Here is a 13,371-nt window from a genome sequence, read left to right on the forward strand (position 1 = left end):
TCACAGTCGGTCCACGCAGGTGACTGGACTGGGTAAATCCTTTCCACTGATCTGCCAACAGCAACCAAGGCTCAACTACAAGAGGAGGGTATACTCAGCCCACATGAAGGGCACACCTCACGCACCTCGCTTGGGTGATAGGGGAGGCTGTACCACTGGACCCTACAGGACACCTACTACATTAGGCCACGCTACCAAGACACAAAGTCAAAGCAGGTCTACCTAATACATAGAAATAAACACAGAGAGGCTTCCAAAATGAGGAGACAAAGAAACATGGTCCAAATGAAGGAACAGATCCAAACTCCAGAAAAAGAGCTAAACAAAATGCAGCTAAGCAATCTATCAGACTCAGAGTTCAAAACACTGGTTTTAAGGATGCTCAAGGAACTTAGCAAGGACCTCAGCAGCATAAAAAAGATCTAATCAGAAACACTAATTGAAATAAGAACAATTAACAGGGAAACAACAGTAGAGTGGATGAAGCCAAGAATCAAATCAATGATTTGGAACATAAGGAAGAAAAAAAGCAATCAGAACAACAAGAAGAAAAAAGAACCCCAAATATGAGGATAGTATAAGCAGCCCCAGGACAATTTTGAGAGGTCAACATTCATCTCATAGGAGTACCAGAAGGAGAAGAGAAAGAGTAAGGAATTGAAAATCCACTTGAAAAAATAATGAAAGAAAACTTCCCTAATTTGATGAAGGAAGTAGACACGCAAGTCCAGGAAACACAGAGTCCCACACAAGATGGACGTAAAGAGGCCCAATCCAAGAGACATCAAAATTAAAATGCCAAAGGTTAAAGATAAAGTGAGAATCTTAAAAAGCAGCAAGAGAAAAGCATATAATTACCTACAAAGGAGTGCCCTTAAGACTGTTAGCTGATTTTTCAAAAGAAACTTTGCAGGCTAGAAGGGATTGGCAAGACATACACAGTCATGAAAAGCAGAGACCCAGAGCCAAGACTGCCCCACCCAGCAAAGCTATCATTTAGAACTGAAGGGCAGATAAAGAGCTTCCCAGACAAGAAAAAACTAAAGGAATTCATCATCACCAAACAGTTATTATGAAACGTTAACAGGAATTATTTAAGAAAAAGATAAAAAAATCAAAACTGAACAATAAAATGGCAAAAATATGTATCTATGAACAATTCAATCTAAAAAGCAAACTACACAGGTAAGAAAAACAGAGACAGAATTATAGAGACAGAGAGCATTTTGATGGTTGCCACATGAGAGGCAGGTGTGGGGGAATGGGTGAAGAGGAGAGGGAATTAAGAAATACAAACAGGTAGTTACAGAATAGCCATGGACATGTAAAGTGCAGTATAGGAAATGGAGTAGCCAACGAACTTATACACATAACCCATGGTGTGGGGACTGCCTAAGGGAGTGGGGAGTGAGTGCTGAGTGGAGAGGGTGCATGAGGGAAAAATCAGGACAACAGTAATAGCATAATCAATAAAATACAACTTTTTTTTATCTTTTAAGATTTTTATTTATTTATTTTTAGAGACAGGAAGGAAGGGAGAAAAAGAGAGAGAGAAACATCAATGTGTGGTTGCCTCTCATGTGACCCCCCACTGGGGACCTGGCCCACAACCCAGGCATGTGCCCTGACTGGGAATCAAACCTGCTACCCTTTGGTTCACAGCCTGCACTCAATCTACTGAGCCACACCAGCCAGGGCAAAATATAACTTTTTTAAAAAAAGAGCAATCAAACAGAAAAAACCAAAGTACTATGGACATCTATAACAAAACTAGGTGTTATCCAGTTATTTCCAAGAACTCCAAATTACAAGTGGTTGGGGACAAACCAGTAACACCTATAAGACTTGTATAATTTCAGCTTCAGTAAAAGTAAAAGTAGAAGGAACAGGCTAGCTAATGGATCGTAGAGCAGATGGACAATGAAACAGCCAACAGGTATTCACTAGAAAGCACAGGGAACCCATGTGAGGACTGTATTTGAAAATGGAAGAGGTTTTAGTGAGCAGAAGAGGCCTACATAAGGCCCCAGGAGAAGAAGTCGAGCCTCTATAGACTCTTGAAACTGAAGAGCTACTACAACAGAGCTCCAAAGTGAGGAGAAAGTGGTATGAACAGAATCAAAAGTATACAGGACAAGTACAACAGAGACAGAGAGAAAAAGGAGAAGGTAACAAAGCTAGGAAATCTTAGCAATGAACCACCGTATTTGTAAATACTACCTTAAAACAGCAGATAAGGTAATTCTTTGAATTTGCAAACACTATCCTTAACTATGCCTTCTAAAAGGTCAGAAAAACTAATTTCACAAAAAATGAGATATATACATTTTTTGGGAAACAAGAAAATAATGAACAAAATAACATTCCTACAAGAAAAGCAGGCCAGAAAAACATTTTAAAAACTAGTCAAAAGTCCCAAGGGACATAAGAGCCAACCTGGAAGAGCTCCCAATGGCCACAGCTAAAAAACCTGGAGTAACAAAATTGATAGTGTTAGATGATAAGTCAAAAATAAAAAAAAATCCATGAGTACATACATACTGGTGTGAATTAACAACCGAGTAAATAACTCTTAAGAAATTATTTATAGGATATAAGACACCTTTTCTACAGAAGAATGATAGTTAATGTAGAAGGAATGAGAAAAACAGAAAATCACCATTAGAACATTTCAGGTAATAATTGCTACTGGCAAGGTTCACATATAAATGATAGAATTAGTGGGTGAAACTTTAAAGAGAAAGATGGCATTCAAAGTACTGTGCCCCCAAATTTATTCGTTATTGTGGTGGTCTTACTCTATGTCCACGAAGTTTCTGACACTTACCACGTAAGAACTCAGACTACTCTGCTGGAGAGACAATGTCAAGAGACCAGGAGCCCTGATGGGTGTGGCTTAGTTGCTTGGGTGTCATGCCACAAAGTGAAAGGCTGGCACTTCGATTCCCAGTGAGGGCACAAGCCAGGGTTACAGGCCAGCCCCCGGTTGAGGGCATGTGAGAGGCAATGAATGGATGGATGTTTCTCTCACACATCAATGTCTCATACATACACCCTCTCTTTCTCCCTCCCTTCCCCCTCTCTCTAAAAAAAAATAATAGATAAATAAAACCTTTAAAAAAGAGAGACAGACCAGGAAATCCCTGGAAAGCCATGGAAAGCAACAGGAGCCCAGCTAAGTTTAGCCTTTCAGTCATTCCTCCCAGAGTGGCAAGCATGTTAAGTAAAGCCATCTTCAAACCTCCAGACCAGCCCTTCCACCAAATGTATGCCTCGTGGTGTAGAATTATCTTCCACAGAGTCCTGCTTGAATTCGTGACCTACAAAGTCAGGAGGCTTTTGTGAGAAATGGTTTTTGTTCTAAGTCACTGTTTTGAGGTACAGTAATTTGTTTCACTGCAGTACATCATGGGAACAGAGAAAGACAATCGATAGTATGTGCATCTTGGGAATGGATACCACAATGACAATAGGTCCAAATCAATCTGTCTCATGAAGCCTCTGGATCTAGTTAGCAATCTGCAGGAAACAGAAATACAGCAGGGAGTAGAACTGTATCATTAACTATACAATCACCAAAATCCAGACTGTAGGGACTCGGAACATGTCAAATGGCCCAGGTTCCTCCACAGATTAACAATCTACAGAGAGAAAGAAACTGCAGATTAAAAGACACTCAAAAGACATTTTAAAAACAAACAGGAAGACCAAAGTACGATGTTGAAGGATACCCACTTGGGTGATAAAACCATAAAGATAACAAAAAAGATTAATACGAAAGGAAAGAGGTTACTTTTAGGGAGAGGGAGCGGTTATGTCAAATCAGGCACAAGGAAGACTTCTGGAGTGGACAGTGAAGTTCTATTTCTTGACTTGAGTGGTGGCTTCAAGGCCACTTCTATACAGTAATTCACCAAGTTATACATTTGTTTTGTATGGTTTTCTGTATCTGTTTAAAAACACAATAGAACAAAACAACAAAAACCCCAATATTGCCTATTAAATTATACTAGCACTTCTCCCTTGTGAAAAGTTTATTAACTGTGCTGTGCTAGGTGAACTTTAATCTGAGTGGCTGAAACTAACAAAAAATACCAACTGCATCATTCTGAGTTATATATATTTCTGACTTAAATATTTCTATCACCCTAAAAGGAGAGATCTTAAAGATGAAGGGCAAAACCAAAAATCAAAACAAAACAAAAATACAATTTCCTTCTGGAAAACTGGGGGTAGGAATAGAAAGATTTATTTTTCAAGCACCTTTAATATGTTTGAATATTTTTTAAAGAATTTTTAAAAGATTATTTTTATTTATTTATTTATTTATTTATTTCTCGAGAGGGAAGGGAGGGAGAGAGAGGGAGAGAAACATCAATGTGCGGTTGCTGGGGGTCATGGCCTGCAACCCAGGCATGTACCCTGACTGGGAATCAAACCGCGACACTTTGGTTCGTAGCCCACGCTCAATCCACTGAGCTACGCCAGCCAGGGCTTTGTTTGAATATTTTTAACCTATCATTTGGAATTGCCTTTAAAAATAAAGATGTATTTATAATCCTAATATGAAAAGATCTCCAAAATACAAGGTCCGGAAGAAGTAACTTGAGAAGTAGCTTGAGTGTGGTTGATAGGCAGTAATACGGATGTAATAATTTATAGTTTTAATTTGAACATTTCTCCTAAAATGGCAGTCACATGGTGTGTTTGAGTGTGATATTGTTATGTTACAGAATTACATGCTTATGATTTTGTATTAAAAGATGGGTGTTATTTCTGCCGGACCCTGTATATAATTAAAAAACAAAGATACGGATCTTGTCAGATCCTTTTTTGTAAATATTCAGATTACACTATTTTTTTTTATTTAGAAAAGTGTAGTGAAGTTTTTTTAACCACAGGAGTTAGTTTTATGTCCTATATGCTCCCCAAACAACCTGAAACTATCACTCTCATAGCATTTATCTGGTGTATCAACTTTGGTTATAACACATTAGCTGGCATTACACCAATTTTACAGCCTAAACCAAGTACAAAGTTGAGTAAGAAAGAACTTTTTTAGTCCTGGCTGGTGTGGCTCTGTGGATTGAGCGCCAGCCTGCAAACCAAAGTGCCACTGGTTCAATTCCCAGTCAGGGCACATGCCTGGGTTGCTGGCCAGGTCCCTGGTGGGGGGCACACGGAAGGTACCACACTTTGATGTTTCTCTCCCTCTCTTTCTCCCTCCCTTCCCCTCTGTGTACAAATAAATAAATAAAATCTTTAAAAATAATAATAAAACTTTAAAAAATTAAAAAAAAATAAAAATAACTTGTTTGAAGACATCAAAACTACCAAGACAGCTAGGACATGAGGCCACAGATTCCAGAGACAGGGAAGAGAGAGCAGAGAGTTCAGTCCAATATTTGACTCCACTTTTCCTCTCAAGGCATTTAATTTACCTATTTGAAAGTGGAAGACAAAAGGCTAAGAAGCTAAAGATCCTTGAGCAGTTTAATAAGACTGGAGTGCTGAAGACAAATTTAGGGCTCACCAAGGAAGAGGAGCCCAGGTAACACTCCACAGTTTTAGCTGGGACTCAGTGAAGGAAATAGGAACTATACCTCCAAAAGACCGAAACATATTCAGGATACACCAGATGCCAGACCACAAAACAAGTCTAAATAAACATAAAAGGACTGAAATTACCGAAATTATCTTTTTTGAATCACAGTGAAATAAATAGAAGAAAACCTGGAAAATTCATGAGTATGGAAGAAAAATTAAATATATTCTACAGTATCCAATGGGTTAAAAAAGAAATTAGGAAATACCTTAAAACAAATGAAAATGGGAACACAACATACTAAAACTTATGAAATGCACTGAAACAGTTCTAAAAATTTTACAGCTTTTTACACTTACATTAAAAAAAGAAGCACATCTCGCCCTAGCCGGTGTAGCTCAGTTGGTTGGAGCATTGTCCCGTAGCCGAAAGGTTGCGGGTTCCATTCCCGGTCAGGGCACATACCTAGGTTGCGGGTTCCATCCCCAGTCCGGGTGCGTATGATCCCCGGTCCAGGTGTGTAGGGGAGGCAACCAATCGATGTTTTTCTCCCTCCCTTCCTCTCTCCCTTCCTCTCTCTCTAAAAGCAATGAAAAAAAAAATGTCCTTGGGTGAGAATTAAAAAAAAAAAAGCAGCAGCAGCACATCTCAAACCAACAACCTAACTTTACACCTTAAGGGTCTAGAAAAAGAACACCCTAAACCCAAAGCTAGCATAAGGAAGGAAATAATAAAGATTAGGGCAAAGATATATAAAACAGAAAATAGGAAAACCAGTATGTGATTCTTTAAAAAGAAACCAATTAACAAACAACCAAATTAACAAACAGTCTAGATTAAGAAAAAAGACAAATGAAATGACAGTGGACACACTACTACCAGTTTTACAGAAACAAAAAGGATTCTAAGAAATACTATGAACTATACACCAACAAATTACATAATCTAGATGAAATTCACAAATTCCTAGATACATACCAAGACTGAATCAAGAAATAGAAAATCTGAATAGACTGTATTATTATTAACTAGTAAAGAGATTAAATTAGTAATCTAAAACCTCCCAACAAAGAAAAGCCCAGGACCACATGGATTTATTGGTGATTCTACCAAACATTTAAAGAAGACTTAACACCAATCCTTCTCAAATTCCAAACTCTTCCAAGAAAATTAAAGAAAAGGAGGGAACACTTTCTAATTCATTTCATGAAGCCAATGTCACTCTGTTACCAAAGCCTGACAAAAGATTCCCTAAGAAAACTACAAACCAGTATCTCTTATGAATACTGATGGAAAAAAACAAAAAACAAACAAAAAAACAACTTCAACAAAATATCTGCAAACCAAATTCAGTATTCATCCTTGCACAGGGGCCATGCTAATTTTCTCTGTATTGTTAAAAATATGGAATGCCTCACAAATTTGTGTGTCATCCTTGTGCTGGGGCCACGCTAATCCTCAAATTCAGTATTATATTAAAGGATTATATACCATGACCATGCAGGATTTATTCATGAAATGCAAGAGTGATTTAACACATGAAAATTAAACAATGTAATGAACTACATTAATAGAATGAACAAAAACATCTCCGCTGATGCAAAAGAGGCATTTGACAAAATTTAAAACTCATGATAAAGACACTCAACAAACTAAAAACAGAAGGAAATTATCCCAGCATTGTAAAGACCATACAGTCATGCACTGACTACATAACAATGTTTCAACAATGGACAGCATATACATGAGGTCCCATAGATTACAGTGGAGCTGAAAAACTCCTATCACCTAGTGACGCTGTAGCTGCCATAATATCGTAGGTACAGCATCTAGTCATGCTAGTGTAAACTAACCTACTGCGCCGCCAGTGACACGAAGTATAGCACATACAATTATGTATAGTGCATAATACTTGACAGTGATAATAGAAACTGTTACTGGTTTATGTATTTACTATACTATTATTGCTTAGAATGTACTCTTTTGACATATAAAAAAGTCTGCTGTAAACAGTATGCAGTTATGCAGGGAACAGTCTCATACATCTTGTGTTTACCATGTCTCATAATTATATTATTTTCTCCTTTGCTTAATTTAATACCACATTGTTTTATATATTTAGTGTAGCCTAACTCTGCAGTGTTTATAAAGTCCACAGTAGGGTAAGGTAATGTCCTAGCCTTCATATTCATTCACCATTCACTCACTGACTCACCCACAGCAACTTTTGTTCTGTAAGTTCCATCCATGGTAAATGCCCTATATATGTGTACCATTTCTTTTTTGAAAGATTTTATTTATTTTAGAAAGAGGGGAGGGGAGGGTGAAAAACATCAATGTGTGGTTGCCTCTCATGTGCCCCCTACTGGGGATCTGATCTGGCCTGCAACCCAGGCATGTGCCCTGACTGGGAATTGAACCAGCGACTCTGGTTAGCAGGCCGGCACTCAATCCACTGAGCCACACTAGCCAGGTAGGTACACCATTTTTTAAAAATTTTTTTTATCCTAACCCAAGGATGTTTACTGATTTGGGGGCTAAGGGGGTGGAGAAGCATCAATGTGAAAGAGAAACATAAATGGGTTGTCTCCCAGACATGACCCGACCAGGATCAAACCCACAACCTTTTGGTATGTGGGACAATGATCCAAACAACTGAGCTACCTGGCCAGGGCTTTTTAATCTTTTGTATGTTATTTTTTATGGTAGCTTTTCCATATTTGTTTTTTATTATAATATTTTATTAAAGTATAGTTGGCATATATTATTATATTCGTTACAGGTATACAACATAGTAACCTTTTATATGTTTAGATACACAAATACTTTCCATGTGTTACAATTGCCTACAGTATTCAGTATACTAACAGGCTGTACAGATTTGTAGCCAAGGAATAACAGGCTATCCTATACAGTCTGGGTGTAGCAGGCTATACCATCTAGGTGTATATAAATACACTCTATGATGTTTGCACAACAATGAAATCACTTAATGGTGAATTTCACGAAAATACTGTCGTCATTAATTGTCACATGACTTTGTATGTAAACCTACAATGAACACTATACTCAATAGTCAAAGAATGACAGCTCTTCAAAACTATTAAGCCAGGAACAAGACCAGGATGCCCAGTTTTGCCACTTCTATTCAATGTAGTATTAGAGGTTCTACCCAAACCAATTATGCAAGAAAAAGAATAAAGCATCCACATTGAACAGGAAGAGGTAAATGATGTCTGTTTGCATATAACATGATCTTATATGTAGAAAGTCATAAAGATATCCCCAAATAAATGAATTCAGCAAAGTTGCAAAATACAAAATCAACACCCAAAAATCAGATGTTTTTATACACTAACAGTGAACAATCTGAAAAGGAAATTAAAAATTAATTGCATTTATAGTAGTATTAAAAAGAAGAAAATACTCAGGAATAAAGCAAGGAGACAAAAAGACTTGAACTATACTGAAAACTACAAAACATTACTGGAAGAAATCAAAGACACCAATGAATGGAGAGAGCCTATGTTCGAGGACTGACCGACATTACTATTGTTGTCAATACTTCCCAAAGTAATCTGCAGAATCAATGTAATCCCGATCAAAATCCTAATGACTTTTTTTTTTTTTTTTTTTTGCAGAAATAGAAAACTCCATCAGAAAATCCATATGGAATCTCAAGGAACCCTACACAGCCAAAACAATCGCAAAAAAGAACAAATGTGAAGGTCTCACATTCTCGATTTCAAAATGTATTATAAAACCAAAGTAATGAAAACATTATGGTACTGGCATACAGATAGATATATAGACCACTGGAACTACCTCTCACAAATACAGTCAAATGATCTTCAAAAAGGGTGCCAAAGCTACACAATGGGGAGAGTATCTTTAACAAATAGTGTTGGGAAAATTGCATAGCTATATGAAAAAGAAAGAAGTCAGGCCCATATACAAAAATTAACTCAAAATGGATTAATGACCTAAATATAAGACCTGAAACTATAACTCCCAAAAGAAAAAATGAGGAGGGAAACTTCATGACATTAGATTTGATAATGATTTCATAAATATGACAAAAAAAGCACAGGAAACAATAGTAATGGTAGATGAATGGGACTACATCAAACTTTAAAACTTCTATACAGCAAATCAACAGAGTGAAAAAGCGACCTAAAGAATGGGAGAACCATCCATCTGATAAGGAGTTACTATGAGGAATACATAAAGAACTCCTACAACTCAGCACCAAAAAAGCCAAATCACCAAGCTATAAAATGGGCAAAGGACTTGAAAAGGCATTTCTCTAAAGGTGTTATAAAAATGGCCAACAAAATATGCTCAACATCACTAGTCATCAGAGAAATGTAAACCAAACCACAATTAGATATCACTTCACACCTGTTATGATGGCCACCATGGGGGAAAAAAAACAAAACAAAAAACAGAAAATAAAAACATACTGCTGAGGATGAGGAGATACCAGAACCATTCTTGCACTACCAGCAATGTAAAAAAGTACAGCCACTACAAGAAACAGTACAGAGGTTCCTCAAAAAGTTAAAAATAGAATTACCATATGATCCAGCAACTTCATCTGGGTCTATATCCAAAATAAATGAAAACAGGACCTTGAAAAGGCAGTTGCATGCCCATACTCATTGCAGCATTATTCACAAAAGTTGAAGAACTCAAAAGTTCATTGACAGATGAATAGATAAGTAAAATGCAGTATATATACAAAATGGATAGTTATTCAGCCTTAAAAAGTAAGGAGTACCATTACATGCTACAACACTAACAAACTTTGAGAACATGATGCTAAGTGAAATAAGCCAAATCCATAGAGGCAAAGTTAGAATTTCAGTTGTGAGGGTTGAATGGAGATGATGGGAAGAGTTACTGTTTAACGAGTACACAGTATCAGCTGGAGAAGATGAAAAAGTTCTGGAGATGAACTGTGGTGATAGTGGTGCAGCAATGTGAATGTACTTAATGCCACAGAGCTGTACACTTTAAAATGGTAAATTTTATGTTATGTACATTTTAACACCAAAGAAAGAAAGAGATCCTGGCTTGTGAAACTCAGTGTACTGAGCATGGGCTGTGAACCAAAGGGTCGCCGATTTGATTCCCAGTCAGGGCACATGCCTGGGTTGAGGGCCTGGCCTTGAGTAGGGGGTACACAAGAGGCAACCACACACTGATGTTTCTCTCCCTCTTTTTCCTTCTCTTCTCTCTCCAAAAATAAAAATAAATAAAATCTTAAAAAAGAGAGAGAGAGAGAGAGAGGAGAGAGAGAGAGAGAAAGAAACACAGTTTAGAATCTACTCAATCCCTACTTAGATTAAAGGAATCTGGTCCTATCATAAAGACCTGCCTGAAGCAAAGGAAACCATCTCAGGAGAAAAAAATCATTTATAATCTCTTTAACTTTTCATAAACAGTATACCCACTAACAAACAAAAGCAAGACTAAATGATAACAAAAAAGTGGGGGGACAGACAATAGAAAATAACCTACCTAAATAAGGGAATTATTAGCTGAGGACTAAAATAACTGTGGTATCCTAACAGAAGTGATAAAATGTAACATCATCAATAATGAGACAAACACATTTTATGTGACTCCTGATGTGACTCACTAAAAATGACATATTATCACCCAAACAGTATTCTTCCAAAAAATGTTTCACCTGAATGTAATCATAAGAAAACAACCAGACAAATCCAAACAGTGAAGCATATCCAAAACAAAACCAAATTGGGCCTGGAAGTGTTTTTTAATATGGCTATCATAAAAAAAAAGAAATACCCCAGGGACTACAGAGACACAACAACTATAAGCAATGCATTATCCTTGACTGGATCCTAGATCAGAGAAAGTAAAAAATCTGTAAAACTAAGAATCTATAACTGAGACAATGAGGAGACAGGTGCATGGACTGTGTGTTAGCTGTTACCATTGTATCATGTTGAACTTCTTGAGCGGGACAATGGTTTTAGTTTAGTATAGAAAAATGTCCTTGTTCTTACAAGATGTATGTCAAAATGTCTGGGGTACAACATTATGAGGTCTGAAATTTAATTCTAAAAGGTTAAAAAAATACACACTCAGAGAACAAAAAGGGATAGAAAGAAACAGAAAAAAAAGGAAATGGGGCACTGCCAATCGAGGAGAAGGGTGTATTTTGTTCACTATACTATTCTTTCAAGTTATCTATTTTTCAAAACGAACATTTGGGAAAAATAATAAATAGCTGGTTAATATATTCAGTGAATTAGAAGTGGGGACTTTCCATGAAGAAATGGAATCTATAAAAAGAGTCAAATGAAAATCTAGAACTAGAAAATACAGTAGCTTAAATTAAGAACCAAATGGAAGGATTAAATGGCAAATCAAACAACTGAAGAAAAGATTACTAGACTAGAAAATAGAGCAATAGAAAATAAGGCCAAAGCACAAAGTCAAAAATGACAGGAGATAAAGATGGGAAGGAACCGAGTGACATGTGAAACAGTGAAAGAGTCTAACATACAGGTAACTGAAGTCTCAGAAGGAACAGAAAAAAACAGGTCAGAAGCACTATTTAAAGAAAATGACTGAGAAATTTCCAAATGAAGAAAAGACACCAAACCACAGATTTAAGAAAATCTACAAACCTTAAGGACAAAAAAAAAAAAAAAAAAAGACAAAGAGGAAAATCTTAAAGGCCAGAGGAAAAAAGATGTTTTATCTTTAAAGAAACAATTAAACTGACAGCTGACTTGTTGACATAAAAAATTGAAACCAAGCATCTCCACGGTACTGAAAGAAAGTAACCGCCAATTGGTTACTTTAAACCCAGCAAAAAAATCCTTCCGAAATTCGACAAAATTAAGACATTTTAAGATGAAAAAGAAAAATAAAAAGGAGAGCCCTGGCTAGGTAGCTCAGTTAGTTGGAGCGTCGTCCTGATAAGCCGAGACTGTAGGTTCAATCCCCAATCAGTACACGTACAAGAATCAACTAATGAATGCAATAATAAGTGGAATAAGAAATCGATGTTACTGTCTCTCAAACAATTAAAAAGAGAGAGAAGAGAGTTCATTAACAACAGACCCACAAAGAAAAAAATATGAAAGGCTGTTCTTCATGAAGAAGGAAAATAATTCTGCATGGAAACGTAGAAATTAGAAAGGGACAGAGTAATGGAAAGGTTAAGTATGTACTGTAAATATCTATGAACACTGACTATATAATACAATAACAGATACTGTGGGGTTTAAATACACCTAAGAGGCGTTCTACATTTACCTAAAAGTGTAGAAAGTTGAAAAGAACACTGTTTTAGAATCACCAAAAGCAAACAAACTACCAAATAACTTTTCTTAAATGCATCATCAGAAAGCAGAGGTCCCAGGACAACCAAGTGGACTGAAATCTAAAAACTGCCCCCAACAACAGTAGGCAAGCACTGGCTGATCTGGAGTAGAAGAAAAGAGGAAAAGATGCAGGGCACTAGTCAACCAGGTAATAAAATGCAGCTAAAATTATCAACAAATTGATAAAGGCCGAGTGTGAGCTAACATGTGCCAATAAAATCCCTGGGACTCAACCATAAGAGGCCTTCACAACCATGTACAGGCTCTTCTCCACAGATGTCAACCAGATACTCAGAGAAAGATTGAGAATGCGGCAGGAGATGAGAGAAAACTCCTTTGTTGGGTTAGTCCTGGAGGACAGGAGCAGCCTCAACTGCAGAAATGGCAAAAAAAAAAAAAAAAAAAAAAAAAGCTCTGAAAATACCCCCCCCTTTTTTTAAAGCATTGTTTTAGTTAATCTTT

At 36.9% G+C, this 13,371-nt stretch overlaps 1 protein-coding gene and 1 pseudogene across 3 annotated transcripts in view; both read right to left on the reverse strand.

Moving 5' to 3' along the window:
- The window catches only part of TNPO3 (transportin 3), a 92,737-nt gene that overhangs the window by 65,064 nt on the left and 14,302 nt on the right, over nucleotides 1–13,371 (reverse strand). Inside the window, exon 1 of one of the 3 annotated variants that reach the window (XM_036010894.1) lies at nucleotides 6,011–6,125. The exons of the other annotated variants lie outside the window; for them this stretch is intronic. The gene's annotated coding sequence lies outside the window, so the exon portion shown is untranslated. Of the gene's footprint in view, nucleotides 1–6,010; nucleotides 6,126–13,371 lie in introns of those variants that run through there. 3 annotated transcript variants of the gene reach the window in all.
- On the reverse strand, nucleotides 6,944–7,033 carry LOC114508246 (annotated as a pseudogene).

Source organism: Phyllostomus discolor, chromosome 10 (assembly GCF_004126475.2).
Source record: "Phyllostomus discolor isolate MPI-MPIP mPhyDis1 chromosome 10, mPhyDis1.pri.v3, whole genome shotgun sequence".
Classification (NCBI taxonomy): domain Eukaryota; kingdom Metazoa; phylum Chordata; class Mammalia; order Chiroptera; family Phyllostomidae; genus Phyllostomus; species Phyllostomus discolor.